This window comes from Gavialis gangeticus, unplaced genomic scaffold, assembly GCF_001723915.1.
Source record: "Gavialis gangeticus isolate Ggan-Ray unplaced genomic scaffold, GavGan_comp1, whole genome shotgun sequence".
NCBI lineage: Eukaryota > Metazoa > Chordata > Crocodylia > Gavialidae > Gavialis > Gavialis gangeticus.
In genome coordinates, this window is record NW_017728994.1 from 63,731,518 (window position 1) to 63,748,460 (window position 16,943).

Genomic DNA, 16,943 nt, shown 5'->3' on the forward strand with positions numbered 1-16,943 from the left:
GAGTGGCCCTCCTCTGGACCCTCTCCATGTTGTCCACATCCCTCCTGAAGTGGGGCGCACAGAGCTGGACACAGTACTCCAGCTGTGCCCTGACCAGTGTCGCATAGAGGGGGAGGATCACCTTCTTGGCCCTACTTGAGATGCACCTGTGGATGCACGTCAAGATCCAGTTAGTCCTGCCAACTGTGACCTTGCACTGTTGGCCCATGTTCCTCTTGGAGTCAATAATGAGTTGATTCAGGCTGGACATCAGGAAGCACTACTTCACAGTCAGGGTAGCTAGGATCTGGAACCAACTTCCAAGGTAAGTGATACTTGCTCCTACCCTGGGGGTCTTCAAAAGGAGGCTAGATAATCACCTTGCCGGGGTCGTTTGACCCCAGCATTCTTTCCTGTCCATGGCAGGGGGTCCTACTCGATGATCTGCTCAGGTCCCTTCTGACCCTACCAACTATGAAACATACTTATAGAATCCCTTCTTGTTACCCTTCACATCCCTTGCTGGCTGCAATTCCAACTTTGCTTTGGTCTTCCTCACTTCATCCCTACATGCCTGAACAATGTTCTTATACCTCTCCCTAGTTATTTCTCCAAGTTTCCACTTCTTGTAAGCTTCCTTTTTGTGTTTTAGCTCACTGAAGAGTTCTGGTCTTCTGCCATACTAGCTAGTCTTTCTGCACATCAGGATGGTTGGTTCCTGTGTCCTTAGTAAGGTTTTTTTAAAATACAACCAGCTCTCCTGGACTCCTTTCCCCCTCAGACTTCCAGAGGATCATGACAAACAGTTCCCTGAGCGAGTCAAAGTTTGCTTTTCTGAAGTCCAGGGTCCTTACTCTGCTGCTCTCCTTCCTTCTTTTCTTCAGGATCCTGAATTAAATCATCTCATGGTTGCTGCTGCCCAAGTTGCCATCCACTTTTTCATTCCCACCAATTCTTTCCTGTTTGTCAGCAGCGGGTGAAGAAGAACACAAACCTTAGTGGGCCTCTCCAGCACTTGCACCAGGGAGTTGTCTTCACTGCTCTCCAAAAACTTCCCAGGTTGCCTGTGCACTGCTGTATTGCCCTCCCAGCAGATGTAAGGGTGATTTAAGTCCCTTGTGGGTGCATCTACATGTGCAGCTGACTGCACAGTTGTTACTGCCCAGTCACTGAGTACTTAAAGCAAGTATTAAATGACAGTCCAGGTGGTGCACAAGTAATTTCTGACTGTACTGCACAGTAGTGTTGGTGTCACGGTTTGTACCTGCCAGTGCTGCCTCTCAGTAGTGATGAGCTACATTGCCATAGCTCATTGCTACAGAAATGTGGCATCTCGTGTAGATGCACCCCATGAGAATCAGAGCCCGTGATCAGGAAACTTCCAATAGCTGCCTGAAAAAAAACTCATTTACCTCATCCTCCTGGTCTGGTGGTCTATAGCAGACCCCCACCCCGACATCACCCTTGTTGCTCTCCCCTCTGATCCTAACCCAGAGACTTTCAATGAGCCTGCTCCAGTTTCATGCTGGACCTCTGAGAATCAGAGAGGAATAAAATAGACTGGCAGAATCAATAGAGTTTTAGGAACTATTTAAATAATATGAAGAAATGATCCAAAATATACTGTGCTTAGGTTATTCTATTATAACAAAAGCATTAGTTCTGCACAGACCATTATTTTACCATTAGCTTAATGTCATCAGTTAATGAAGACTTTCAGGAAACATTATGCAGCTATCAGGTATGATTCGTTAGACTATACACTTACACCCATGGATAAAAGATGCATGTAAAATGCTGCCAGAGCCGCTGTCTTTGAAACAAAGCCTCATCAGTATCATATCAATCAGTGACCTAACAACATATGTTGTCTTGATAGTGCTGAATATCTCCAATTTCATTCATAAGGATCTCTCTTACCCACTGATCATAATTGTGTCTGCAGCTTTGGGAGGGGCAAATTCTTTTAATAAATTATTTACCGTGCTTCTCAAGCTATCAAGGAGACTCCAGCACTAGCAAACGTGTGTATGGGACATATGGACTAATAGAGGAGAAGTAGTCTAATCTAGATTAGAATAAGGCTAAATATTTAAATGATGATATCCTGCTAGCAAAAAAATGATTGTAAGAGACTACAGATTGTTTAAGTAGCAGTCAAAGCTGCCTTTGAGATGCACAAACATATTTTACAGAGTTATGTTGTGTAGCCTTGAATCAACTCAAGAATTGGTTTTATACTTTGAATTAGACACAGGTGATTTTTATTAAATTTTGAAGTGGAGCCTTACAATGCAGGAGACAATGCAAGGTCCTCTCTGTTTACTACTTAGAACTGTTAGGTTCCAATGAATGATTTGATAGTGTTATTTTAAGGGGTAGAGGATAACATCCATGAACTGGTTAACTGTTTCCTCCTTCTGTTAATGCAACACTACATATTCACTAGTACCAGTACAGTGTATATGAAAATCTTCAGTGTTAACTGCAACTATGTTTGCTACCATTTCAGGCACTATAAAGCTTCCTGTGACAGCCTATATAAAAAAAAATAGATATAGCAAATCCTTCTTAGCCAGTGGAATAACATTTGTTTACACATAAAACAGTGTTGCATTTCAGGTTGAATATACAGTAATTTGTTACAGAAACAGGACAGTCTACCACTTGGTTGTGAAAACAGATTTCTTTCCCTAAAATGCAAACTGATATAAAATTGCAATGAACCATAATATAAGATATTATGGATTTTCTCTTGTCCACTGTGTTCAAGTCTATTGTGTGCTTGTCCTTTACCTGCTGGTTTTTTGCCTCTCCCCTGCTGCTGCCCCTTCTGTAACAGGATTCATGGTCCTGAATTCATGTTTATATAAGAAGTCCTAACATTGAAACATTTGCAAATACAATCTGCTTGAAGAATATTTAGAGCCAGTTTCAGAGGTCATTGAGTAAAATTGGAAAGTTTTATTTATATCATTGGGCTTTGGAGAAGTCCTTAGTCTGAAAAATTTACTGATTCAAGATTCTAAATTGGACTCCTGTAATCTGATGATGTGGCATCTATAGCCTATGCTAACAATATGCATATATAAAATAGTTAACAATATTTGCTATGAGTCACTGTTGTTCAATGTATACTGAATTACTTCTGGCCTAAAAATAATCCTAGAACAAAACTCAGGTCTACTAGCAGAACTGCAAAGAGCAGCTTTTACAAGTTCATCGATATTGCACCTTTGACAAGAAATAAATTGATTTTAAAACTTGCTAACATAAAATGTAATAAAAAAGCCTCAGGCTGTTTCTGGATATGGCAGTGACTTTTGCTGCAACATATGTAACACCTCCAGAGCAGCTCATAATCATTTGCTAATCTCTTATAAAACAAACATGATGTTCAGAGTGCAGTTAAGCACAATGTTGTGCTCCATTAATCATTGCATTATAGCTGGGGTTTTTTGGTTGGCAATCTTTTTCATTTATTTGATTATTTGCATGGAAAGGGATAGATAAGACTAGCTTTTGCAAGGCTGAGGTATGAAAACATGTAACAGCAGAGTATTATGGTCCACGAGGAAAAGGACCTTGTCTCTTAGTGAAGCACTCTTCTGTAGAGGGTGTCAGGTCTCTCACAGTGTGAACTGCCATAGCTCCCATGCAGTCAAAATATGCAGTAGTGTGTGAATGATTTCAAGACCAGGTACAGGCCTGGGATAAGTGACTGGAAACCCGGTCTGTACTCACAGCAGAACAGAAATTCAGCACACAAAGTTTGGTTTAAAAATGGCAAAACCCAATCTAAGATTGCCTCTTCCCCTGCCCAAGCAAAGGGCAAATGTGTGCTCTGTTTGCTACCTATTTAAACTATGCTACTTATGGAAAATGGCATAACTTAGATTGATTCTGCCTCCGGCTTTTTGAATGTCTATACCTAGCCCAATAAAGCAATGGCAATTTATACCATCCGTGAATGTGATCCAAAGCACTCTGAGTCAGAATGAATATTGTTAGTCAGAGTGCAGAGACATGGTGCAATTTCTGTAGCGTAATTTACCTTGGATTTTACCGTATGGTAAATAACTGCTCACAGGCACATTTTTATGCCTGGCCAATAAAAGGTGGGGGAGCCAATTTACATTAAGCGAATGTCTACCCTGGGATGAAATTGATTAGTAACTTTCCTACATAATAAAGGGTGTAGACAGAAGTGCAGCTCTCCACAATAACTGAGAACACGTTGCAGGAAGCATGCTGAGTTGCAATGATCCCCCGGGCCAAACAGAAGTTCACTGTTGGTTCCAGGATGGAAGGGAATCTTGTTCCTTGCTTTCAGCCTGTAGCTGGTTTCCCCCAGCAATAGCCCCTCCTCTCTCCCAGCCTGTCCCTGTTTCAGAATAGGAGGGGAAGAAGAGAGGAGAGGGCTGGTTCTAGGGGTTCCCCAGCCAGTGCTGGAGGATGGGGTGGGTGAACTGGAGTCCCCACCCCAAACTTGGTGGGGGGGCTTCAATACACCTGCCTCATTCTTCAGAAGGGGCTTAAAAAACCCCAGAGTGAACTCCCTCCTGTCTCTTCCCCCCCATTCTGAAAACAGCTCGAGGCTGGTAGGCAGGCAGAAGTTACAGAAGACGCTATGTTTTGAAGTGTTTTCATCTGACCCCTCATGCAATGAGGGTTCATGTTTTTATCCGATTGGCCATTTTTGAAGTGAACTTCAGCAGTGCATTTGTTTGGTCATGACTATATACCACTTTCTATGGTCAGATCTGGTGAAAATTGTCACTTCTGTCTGTGCCCAAAATTACTAAATATTTTTTCAAGAGGTAATTCTACACTGGATTTGAGTGATAGCGGAGCTATGCATTGTGCATTTGCTCCACATTCATGCAGTTAAAGTCTAGTTATATGGGAAAGTCAATGCACTTATGTAGTAAACACATAATGTGTCTACACTCAAAGTTACATTGCACATCTTGTTTACGTTATGAATGGAAATCTGTAATCCTCTCCCCCCCTCCATTCTTGTGTAAAGAAATGAATTAGCACAGTCTAACTGGTCACAATGATTCCTGGTATATCTTGTTTTATGACTTGACTTTGATCAAGATACTGCATAGCCTGAAAAGCAATGTTCCTGAATGGATCAATGGATTCTTCAATGGAAACATGGGATGGACCAACCCTCTCAGCGTCCACATGATTTCCATCATGTACTAATGGACAGAGAGCACATAAAACTGACAAGGAAATGGTGGTAATGTCTGCATCCCCATCCTGTCTCTGAATCCCAAATGGCCCTACACTAAGGGGAGTTTTAAGCATCTTTTCTCCTATTTCTCTCTTCCTGGTTTTGGTGCAGGGATGAAAAAGCTGAGTTCAGGCCCTTAATGTTTTTAACACAGTTTCCAATTTCTGAAATGGGAGAAAACATACTGTAGCTGTAGCCAGTATAGAACATTTTTTTTGTGTATGCTGCCCTTGAGTCAGCTAATCTATGGCTCAGTATTAGGAGAAAGAGAAAATGTTAACCAACTCACTAGGATTATCCTCTCTATCCCTTTCAAATAATGTCATGGGATCTTTAATATCTACTAAAAACACCCCTTGGGAATAAATAGATTTTGCTTAAATATCTTCTTGTAATGAAAAACTCTCTTCCTTTTTTCTAACCTTCTTATGAGTTATAAATTGCTGTATTTTATACATGTAGGTGCAGTGAGGAAAGGTAATGCTTATTAAATAAATAAGCAAGGGTTTTTTTTTAATGCTGAGCCATCCTGAGCTCAGGATTTTTCTGAGCTATTCTGTGAATCAGAAAAACATTGTTGTCTTCGTTCAATACCCAGGGGATGCCAGCCCCTATCCCCAACCCACATCAAGATGGTTCTTGCACAGAAAATGTGTCAGATCTACCAACCATATGGGCTGCCTTTTATTAGTATTTTTTAAAATCCTTCTGGTGTCTGCAGGAAAATCTGTGGGGAAATCCTGTGATTGGCACCTCAGACTCAGGAGGCAGATGGGAGCCTGGGGGTTCTGGAGGCACGTGAAGTGGGGTGGGGGTTTGGGCAGCAGTGACCTCAAGGGAGGACTATCCTAATGTATGCAAGTATTCTACAGAACCATAGGCCTTTTTGGAAAAAAAATGCAGTGCTTTCTAGTGGTAGGTGTATCAGGGAACTATTTTCTGTGCCTTAGTGAGGCAGATTTTTAGATGCAAGCAGTCTAAAGTGAATCTTAAAATGAAGGGCAAAGTGGGAAACTTTGTGGGGCCAATTCCTGGCCAGGGAAAGCAGACCTAGGCATAGCTAGTAGTATTCCAGGGAGAAGCCAATGGCATAGAGTTTCCTGCTTAGCAAAGCAGGCAGAAGTGGGAAGGAATGACCCTGGTATATTTAATAGGAAGGGTAGGAATTTCTCTTAAGGAAACTCATTCCTTCTCCTCAACCTTCCCTATAAAGGAGAGGGGCCTGGTGTGTGCTTTCTTTTCCATTGTGTAGCTTTGGAGTTGCGTTAACAGAGGTGAATGCTTACTTATGCTTGCATTTGCGATGGGTGTGTGAGACAGGTATGGGTTCACATAGCATGGGTGTGGAGCATGGGTACGGCGGTACAGGATTACTGTCTATATGTATTAAGTGTTCATGTATGCTGATCATGGAACAAATAAAGGTAGGAGCTGGAGTAAATTAGGTCTGAGACTGTATATGGTGAATGTTGTGGGTGAATAGACATGATGGAATGAAAGTTGATGTGGATTGAATGCTAGTTGAAGTACATAAATGCATAAAAGGGGTGAGTAGGACACAGCAGAAATTTTCCTGCAAATATATGCTCATTTATGTGAAATAGATCCCCTTTTTTTGGTTTTCAAATACTGGCAGTTATAAAGATTTTTCCTTCTCCCTGTCCAGTCCTCCATGAAAATCCAGGTGTAATAATCTGACTGCTTCTGCTGTCCAGTTTCTCAGGATTAATATTAGGTTCCTAGTAATACAAGTTCAAAATTATAGTCTAACATTTTTTTTCATAATTTTCAGTCTATTAACTAGGTATTTTAAACACAGATCCAAATAAAGATGGCCACCTTTCTCACTGACTTCAGGAAGAAAGAGACCCTCAGAACATAGGTACCAGCTGTGTATTGAAGTAACTACAGGCACATAACTACAAGTGCATTAGTGTGACAATTTTGGCTTCAACTTTTATCAGTAGAGGAGCATCTCTACGTTAGCTGCACTCCAGCTAGCTTGAGTACCAGGAACAATGAGGCCAGAGCAGAAGTGCTGTCAATATGAACCAACTGTCTGAGTACCAGGGTCCTGGTGAATTCACACAGCTAGCATGAAAACCTGTGCTGCCAGAGCCATATTGTTATTGTTCCCTGAGCTACGTAGATTAAAGCTGGTTTTTATGCATCTGTGCAGCTGCACTCACACCTCCATTTGCAATATAGATACCCCAGCTTTCTTTGATGTACTAGTTTGGGACCAGATTATGTCCTAATGTCCCAGTGGATGCAAGGGTGGGAGAGGATTAGTGCAGCTATAACTCCCGAGTAACATGGGCACAGCTGCCTCCCCTGCATTTTTGCATTTGCTAATTTTCTCTCTAAATACCCATCCTCCCTGTACTATGCAGGTTCCCTCTGGCCCCAAGCAGGAAAGTCAGAAGGTCCATGGAATAGCCAGGACTGTTTCCCACACCCCACGCCCCATGCCCCGTGCCCCATTCTACACAGGGAGAATATATTAAAGCTAAGGAGTGTAGGAGCAGACACTTCCACTGCCTGGGGGAATATACTGACCTTCTGGGTCACTGAGGCTAAGTACAGGTGTTCAAGAAGCCAGCGGTGGAAGTGCTCTAACTTTTGAGCTTTACTTTAAGTGCCCCCGTTTACGTTGGGAGGAAGCAAAACATACATTAGCTCTTGCGGTGCGTGGCGGGGCTCAGAGCCTGCCTGCGTGGCCCAAATGCAGCAGGTAGTGGGGATCTTGCATGCCTCCCAGCATGCTCTGCAGGCTCCCCAGACTGCCAAAGACTCTTGAGTCTGTATGTGTATGTGCACATGTGCGCACATGTGCATCTGTCCGGGATGCTTGTCCCCCCTGCCAATATTGGTGGCCCCAGCCCTGCAATGTGGCAGGCTGTCCAGATCCATGAAGCCCTGACTGAGGTTCTCCTGTATGGACCGGGAGCCTTCCCCGAATGAGTTGGGCCAGAGGTCTCTAGCTCCAGGCTTCTCTGGCTCTGTGTCATGGGCACTGCTGCCCACAACCCAGGCTGCCCAGGCACCACTTCCCTTCCCCTTTTCCTTTCCAATCTCTCCCCCCTAGGGACACACACTGAGGTGCAGGGGATCAGGTATGAGGAAGAGTCATGCCTCAATTTAGTCATCGTTAAAGTTGTCAAACATTTATTGTGTTTATTAATAAAAACTGCAACATTGCCTGCTCTGGAACTTGGAGCCTTCTTCTCAGTTACCTTTGAAAGAGTGAGGAAAGACCCGGGCTCACCAGGCGATTATGACATTGAGGTGAAGATAGGGGTAGGCAGCTGCAGGGGGTTCAACTTAAACAGGAAACCTTGGGGTGGCAGGGGAATGCCTGTCCCTTTTTTTAATTCAATGTTTCAGCTGCCAAACTTTGCATATTCATAATAAAGAAAAACTGGAATATTTCCTGCTTCAAAACTTGGGCCAGAGCCCATGGGGTTACCTATCTTTGAAGAGGCTGCACTGCTCCACTACAACAGGACCCAGGCCTGAAGTAGCCTGGCCCAGTGGGCCCGTGGGCTGACTCCCCCATTCTCTTTGGGGCTCTGTCCATTCTAATGCCCCACATTGAGGGTTCCCTTTGGTCTTTGTATTGCCGATGCCATCTACGCACGTCTCCAATGCCCTGCAGGTGTCCAGGAGACCATCCTGGATCCAGTATCTCGGTCTCCATGATCAGACCTCCCATGCACAAATGCAGAGTCTGCAGACAAGGTGGACACTAAGGGACATCTGGTGAGTCCCCAGTCCAGACCCTTTCCCCTGCCCAGGACCAGAAACAGAACACAGAACACCTGTGTACCACCTCCGTTGGGAAAACCTGGACGCCTGGGTTTCATGTCCCTGTTGTGGGAGTCATGTGGGCTGGGAAACCCAAGCGTCAGGGCCTGGAGGGTCAAGATTTCTCAGTGAGGAGAGGGAGGGAGGGAGGGGGGTTGCTACCCATTTCCCACTGTGCCTTACCTGCAGTGGTGATCATTCATAGCTGTTCTCCCAAACGCCATGCAAAGGATCCCTAGTGCAAACTCAGTTTCACCCATTGGTTACACCTTGGTTGTGGGGCTTGAAAAAACTTTCAGTGTATATAGAGGTTGGTTTGGGTTAGGGTTTGTGTCAGGTGGATCTGGGTAAACACGCTGGCGTCTCTCAGGAAAGCAATGTGACCTTGAGGAATGGGGCAGTCAGTTATCAATTACACAGATATATGGCCCCACTCAATCTAACACAAACCGATAAGCCCCCGACAGAGCCTGACGTACCTTCGTTCTAGGCCAGGGGCATCGGGGTTGGGGAGGGGACGTTGAGAGGCACAAGGTCAGTGAGGAGCATCAATAAATGAGTATCATCAGTCTTCCACGTGGGCAATCCTTGAGCCAAGAGCACACTGAATATCAGAGTAGGCAACTGCAGCCTTCCCCAAGAGCATACCCCAACTTACCAAGGAGTCACATTAGACTATGCCCTCACCTATAAACCTCACAGTTAGAAAGTCAGCAGTTAAGTCTCTGCATGGGTAGCTGTCTTAAGATGTTTAGCCAGCATGACATGGTGTGCCAGCTTCAAAGTGCTCAGAACCACTGTGCTTGCAGAGGGGAGGCAGGGTTGGAAATAGGGGCTATGCTGACTCTAGTCAGTGATAGCCTGAGGGCAGGGCTGGCCTGGTACTCAGATACACCACAGAAGCTCTGGCCTAGGCTAGACTGCCACCCTGTGAGAGGCGGTGAATGGGGTGCTGCAATGCTCCATGGGATGTTGGCAGAATGTGAAGTTGGAATGGAATCTAGTACAGATATTCATATCAGCACTTTAACCTACAGTGCCAAAGTTTGATACCACATCCATCCAGGATTATCTTAGCATGGGATCTGCCATTTTTACAGCACTCTGTTCTCTGACCATCTGTTCAGTTATGGCTGTAGAGCACTTTCTGCATGCCTTCTGCACAATAAGTGTAACTTCCGTATTTTGCCTCTATCACAGACAATCGTGTCACTGAACCCTTTTAATAAATGTTATCTCCAATTTAAAACAGCTAGGTTTCTCCCCTTGCCTGATTACTACTGGAAGGCTGTTCCAGAACCTCTCTGCTCTGATGGTTTGACACCTTTTCATTTCCAATTTAAATGTATTCATTGCAAATATATACCCATTTGTGCTTGTGCTAACATTGATCTTCAACTTAAATAGCTCTTTTTCCTCTTTAGTGTCTCTAAGGTATTTGTAGAGAGCAAATCTCCCTGAGGTAACATTCCTAGCAGACTCCATATCACCCTAATAGAGGGCTTTGTAGTAAAGATACAACTGAGACTTTCAGCTGTTACATGGCACTTAGCAAGGTAATGAAGAAAAAGCAAATAGATTAAAGATTCTTAAACAGGGCAGCCATAAATGCCAGGCTTCTCCTCAGATCTTTAGGTAGGACCTTCATTATAATAGTCCTTTCTTCTCATGTGTGAAGGACTCCATGGTTTTGTTCATGCAGGGAGAGCCTGGGACATGTATTGCTAAGCAGCTCTAAGAGAAGAATTTTGTCAATATAAATGGACAACAGTTCTGGGCACATGGGCTGCATTGAAATCTGATTTAACGGATGTAGGAAATAGATTAGATAGATACAGAAAGACCATGGCTATAAAAACATCTTTTCAGTCTAAATTTGTTTAGCAATTACATTCTGCATAAAAGCTTAGTTTCCATTAGCGAATGAAAATAAACTATACTGTACATGACATGTACCCATATAGCTCAATTTAGGTTAACTTAGGTCTGGAAACTAAGTTTTGCATTCTATTAACAATGTCATTAAGCAGCTATTATGGGGGATTATAACAGGAATAGTCTGTTCTGCATGAATATTAATGAATGCAAATGAACAGTACAAGGACTCTGAATAGCTGGAAATTTAGGTTTTTTGGGGTTAAAAAAATCATAGAAATGGAAAGGGGTTCAAAAGTTTGTTGTACGTGATGGCTATGGTTGTTGAAGTCTGTTTCTCAGAACTCCTTGGAATTTATTCCCTGCAGGAATTCACCTTTAAAGGGCTCAAGAAAGAATTTGATTCATGGAAGGAAATTGGGACATTGTAAGTGAATTTGCCAAATAAGGTAGTGATTAGTTTTCCAGGTCTGTGATACAAGATAAAATAGTTTGCACAACATAAATAAAGATGCCCTCAGTGCTGAGCACATTGGTTCATCTTAACATTAATATAGCAAGGTATGAATTACATTTTTATGAACTAATTTATACTTTACAGTCAGACATTGGAATTTAAATTAAGCTCATCTATCAAAGGTATTTCAATTTTGTCAATCCTCATTACAGATGCTGGAATAACTACAGAATAGAAACCAGAGTTTAAAAACTGCGGTTTCAGTGAGAGATCTTCCAGGTAAAGGGAGGATTTGGAGAAAATTATTAAAGCAAATGGGAGGAAATATTTGCGTTATTTTTATAAACATGGTGATTGGTATCTCTGATGTTTAACTTCAGAATTCTGTTGTTCCTAAAGGGTTCATCTACACATGCCATTAAGGCGACATGATAAACTCGAGCACAGTTTGCACCAGAGTTTATCACAGTGCTTTAATGGCAGGTGTAATTGCTCAAACTGCTGTGGTGCAGGGCACACGTGTAGATGCTGCAACCAGAACCACAGTAGCTTGAGCTGGGGCAGAGCAGCCCTGAGCTGGTGAGCCCCAGGCTCTGGAAGGCAGCGTCAGGCAGCAGAAGGGCTGGCTGGGGCAGAAGATTGCCCCCATGTGTGCAGCCCTGTGACTAGGCAGCAGGCAGAGGTCTGGCCCTGTGCTGCCTGGGCTGACTAAGTGCAACGTACACCTGGGTCAGCATTTATACATGTGTTTAGGTGCAGTTATTTTCATGATAGTAAGATAGCATTGTCTCCCAGTGGCAAAAATTAGTTTGCTGCAGTCTAATAGACGTGTAGACTGTGACACTTTACACCACAGCAAATTAGTGTACTGCTCAGTTAAGCGCATGTGTAGATGCACCCAATAAGACAGTAAAAGGTTTTTTTTTCCCCTAAGAAGTGCTGGTGAAAAAAAGATAGGTTTTTTTAAAAAGATCCTTTATTTACTAAAATTATATTTATTTATTTATATAATTTTACTGAAGTAACTAGAGATGCAAACACCAACTGAAAGGTAATGAATCTCTATCCCAAAAGATAGAATAGACATACTGGAAAATTAGAGATAAGGAAGTATTAGTATTACCATTTTACTGATGGGGAGCTGAAGCACACAGAAATGAAGTGACTAGCCCAAGGGCACACAGGAAATCTATGGCAGTGCCAATACAAGTCTCCTGAGTCCAGGTCCAAACCACCCTCCCTCTCTATAGCATTCTCTGTTTCTACTAATATCCAAGAGACTTATTCAAAACCAGAAATTTAAATACCAAATATATTCTCTGGGCATATCTACACAAGATGCTTTACTCAAGATTATAGCTAATTACTGCGTAGGAAACATCACTGTCTACATGTGCAGATGCTTATTGCACAGTAATTGGCTCTAATCAAAAGAAAATTTGCTACCTGCAAATGCAAGTAGCAAATTAACTCTGGATTACTTACTGCACAATAATGCATGTGTAGAAGCTTGACCAAGAGCACATTTGCTTCTGGGCAGCAGGGGGCAGCAGATTGCTCCCTGCCTCTGAGAGCTACCTGCTGCTGGGGTGGGCTCTGCTACTACAACCTAGTCAGGAACAATGTCCCCCTGTCCCAGCACCAGTGGCTCTGCAATTGCAGGGCCAGGGCTAGGAGATCCTTCTCTCCCAGCACCATCTCCACGATCATGGGGCCAGCACTGGGAGTGTGGCCTAGGAGCTCCCTCCTTCTGGGGCAGGGAGACATTGCCCCTGCCCCAGCTCCAGTGCTAGAGTCTGCCCCAGCAGCAGGTAGCTCTCAGGGGCAGGAAACAGACCCCACCCCACCAGGAGACAGACCTAGACCCCACCAGGAGACAGCTGTTTCCTGGCCCCACGCTCCCTGCCAGCCCCTGGGCTAGCACCCAGGGGGAGCCTAGCACTCTCCCTGGCTGCTGCAGGGCACCAGTGCAGGGCCAGTGGGGGCAGGAGCAGATTGCTGGCATGGACAGCAAATCTGCTACTGTGTCCTTGCGTGTGTAGATGCATGCCTGGGAGAGTTTACTCTAGAGTAATTTATTCTAGAGTAAACTGCTCCCAGATTATTTGCACATGTAGATGCACCCTCTGTTGTGTATATTCTTTGTTTACCTTTTTGCATGTCTCTGGACAAGCAGGGGAGAGAACAAAAGAGGAGTATTCACAGCCACTTTCTTTAATTGAACCAGAGGAAAAATATTCAATACCGCAAGCAATATTGTGGGCCAGCTGGTGTGGTAGTTTTCTTTCTGCTTCAAATGTAATCCAGTGCTCTTTCAAGGATAGGGGGCATTCTGTTGCTAGAGGGGTAATAATGTTTAAGACATATAAAACTGGATTCAGGAGAATTTTTGGCTTTTAAATACCTGTTATAACTTGTTGCAAATATAGGCACCTTTAACTTAGCATCCTGGCTAGATTCAGACTTGAGGAGTGATATTTTACCTGTAAGATACTTTTTGTTTTGTCTTATCAGTAGATAAGGGCATTCCCCCAGGTGGTAGTAACTGGCATATTCCATTGATTTCAATAGATATACATCAATTAACACCAATGGAAAATCTGTATAATTTCAAAGTTTGATTATAAAGAGTAGTCAGAATAATAGTAAAATTATAGTGCAGTGTTGCTGAGCGCTTTTAAAAAGGAAGAAAGGGACTTCACTTTATACCCTGCTCTCTGCTTGTCCTTTCAGAGCATCTGATGAAGTGAGCTTGGGTTCATGAAAGCTTGTTCTCTCTATATAAACTTTTTTGTTGGTCTATAAAGTGCTGTTAAACCAGGGGCGGGCAATTATTTCAGGTGGAGGGCCACTTACCTGGTTCTGGCAAGCTGTTGAGGGCCACATGGGTAGACCTGCCCCCTGACAGGTGCCTCGCCCCCTGGTCACCATCTTGGGACCAGTGTCCCAGGGCCAGCACTGGTGGGGCCCAGAGTGGGGCGCAGGCTGGCAGAGGTCTGTGGAGCCTGGCTGGGCTGCACCAGCAGGGAAAGAGAGGAGCTGGCCCAGCTTCATAGAACCCCTGCCAGCCGGGACCCTGTACTCCTGCCGCCCTGCTCTGGGCCCTGCTGGCACTGGCCGCAGGACACCAGTGTGGGCCCTCTGTTCCCACCAGCTCCCCGCTAGCTCACTCCCAGTGCCCCCCAGCCCCATGGTACAGGCAGGGGGCAGTGTGCAGCCCAACCCCCTGCTCACTGGCAGGGAAGGAGCTGGTGCTGAGTGTGAGGAAAAATGGCCCCTCGCCTACCCCATGGCTGGTGTTCCCTACTGCAGCCACTTGCAGCCTGTGCGGGGCTGTCCTGAGCAGACACAGGCAGCCTCATGCTTGTTGCGAGCTGCTGCAGTGCAGGACACTGGCCACGGAGCAGGGGAGGGGCCGCTCTTCCCATGCTCAGCACCAGCTTGTAACCTGCCCCCGCTGCCAGCCTGGGCCCCTGCCCACTGGGGCTGTGTGCAGCGGCAGCAGCTGCTCAGCATGAAGGAAAGCAGCCCCCACTTGCCACACCAGGCAGCATTTGCTGCTGCTGCCCGCCTAGAGCTTGCACGCTGGGCAGCCCAGAGGTGGTTGTGGCAAACACAGCCTGGCGTGGCAAGTGGGGGGGAGGGCTGCAGCTGCTGCCACCATGCACAGCCCCGACAGGCGAGTCCGGAGCCAGCACAGCGCCCAGGGTGGCAGCAGGGGCGGGTTACAAGCTGGTGCGGAGCGCGGGAAAAGTGGCCCTTCGCCCGCCCCATGCCTGGCACCATGTGCTGCAGCTGCTTGCAGCCTGCCTGGGGCTGCCTGTGCCTGCTCAAGACAGCCCCATGTGGGCTGCGAGTGTCTGCAGCAGGGAGCACCAGCCACGGGGCGGGCGAGGGGCCGCTTTTCCCTGGGCCACTTTTCCCCATGTTCCTTCCCTGCCCGGGGTCCTCCCCTGCCCCCCACTCCCTCCCCTTATCTGAGATTCTGGCACGGGGCAGCCACATGGTCCCAGGCCAGAAGCCCCTGCTGGGGCTTCTGGCAGTGGGGGCAGGGCCAGGCATGCCCTGCGGTTGTGGGAGCCTGCCGGGCTTCCCCTGGGTCCTACTGCCTCTGGCTCCTGTCATTTTTGACAGGAAACAAGGGCAGATCATTATTAATTTTCTAAAATTTTTAGGGGCCCTGAAGGCCAGATAGAACAGCCTTGTGGGCTGGATTTTTCCCACCCCTGTGTTAAACCATTGAAGAATCAGCTTACCACTGTGTACAATGATCACTTCTACACACAGCAGCTTTTCTTCCCATTGAACTAAATAGGAATTTAGCTACTGCCTTCATTGTGAGCAGGACTGAGGACTGTATTAGAATACTTCTTACCCCTCCATCAGAGACTATGTTGAGGTTTGGAAAGGGTGCTCATACTTATAAGATTTTGCAGAATCATCACATCAATTAGAAAAATTGGCAAATCACCTTAGGATCTGTTTGGATGAAAGGCACTGTGTAGATGCCAGGTTATCATCATATCCATATGTTTGTCATGGCTTTGATTAAGGGTGCTGGATTGAAATATGGAAAACCTGTATTGAAATATTTTGTCCATCTGTGCAAGAATAAAACTATGGGGTGTTTAACAGGGTTTTTTGTGGTTGATAATTAGTGGAGGAAGGTGCTAATTTTGGTACCAGTTCTGTCATCAGCTTTGCATGGATGGCCCTGAGTGTCTATATGGAGCTCTGCTGAAATCATTAAGGGCATACCAGATGCTGACTGCCCATAACATCCTGCAGGGGTGGGACCACTGTTTGCAGCAAGCTGGGGTTTGGCCTCAACCTTCTAACTGAAATGTTCTCCTTGTATTAGAATAACTGATTGATGCCTAACATTTGTTTCCCATCCATTCTGACCTTTTCTTCCTGTAGGCCAGGTTCTGAACTTCTCTCTCAGACAGGACTGGCACTAAGCAAACTTTGAGATGATTAGTAGATGTCTTTCTGTTACACTGGCAGTAAAGATTGAGAAACAGGACATCTGACCTTTTGTGGACTGAGAACTCCCTTGTGCTCCTCCTGCCAGAGCCTAATAGTTTTCAGTGTATAGAAAACCTACAAAGATGAATCGATATCTTCACTCTCAGTCCAGCCATCATCCATCTGTGAAATGAGGTGTTATTAGCACTCTGCTTAATAGTGCTATATAAATTTATCAGCCAGACACTCCTGAATTAGGTCTTACTGAGAGGATAAGCCAAAGCTTGCTGTCTTAACTTAGGCAAAATTTTGTTTCACTTATCGGTAAGGAGTAAGCCAGATTTAGCTTGTGTACAGACCCTGAAGAACTGTTACAGAGACACTGTTAAAGTTTCTAACATCTGAATTTTTCAACATTAGAGAGATTCTTGAGCAATGTTTATTTTTAGAATGGAATGATCTTTCCTGCCAGCTTGTTTAAACAATGCCAACAGGACAAATAGGGCTTGATTGTATCTTCTGTACTATATACCAGATCTTAGGTACTGTAACTCAGGGCTAATTGTTAAGCAGCTGGAGGTGTGCCAGCATGAGTCATGTGCCCCCCCACCC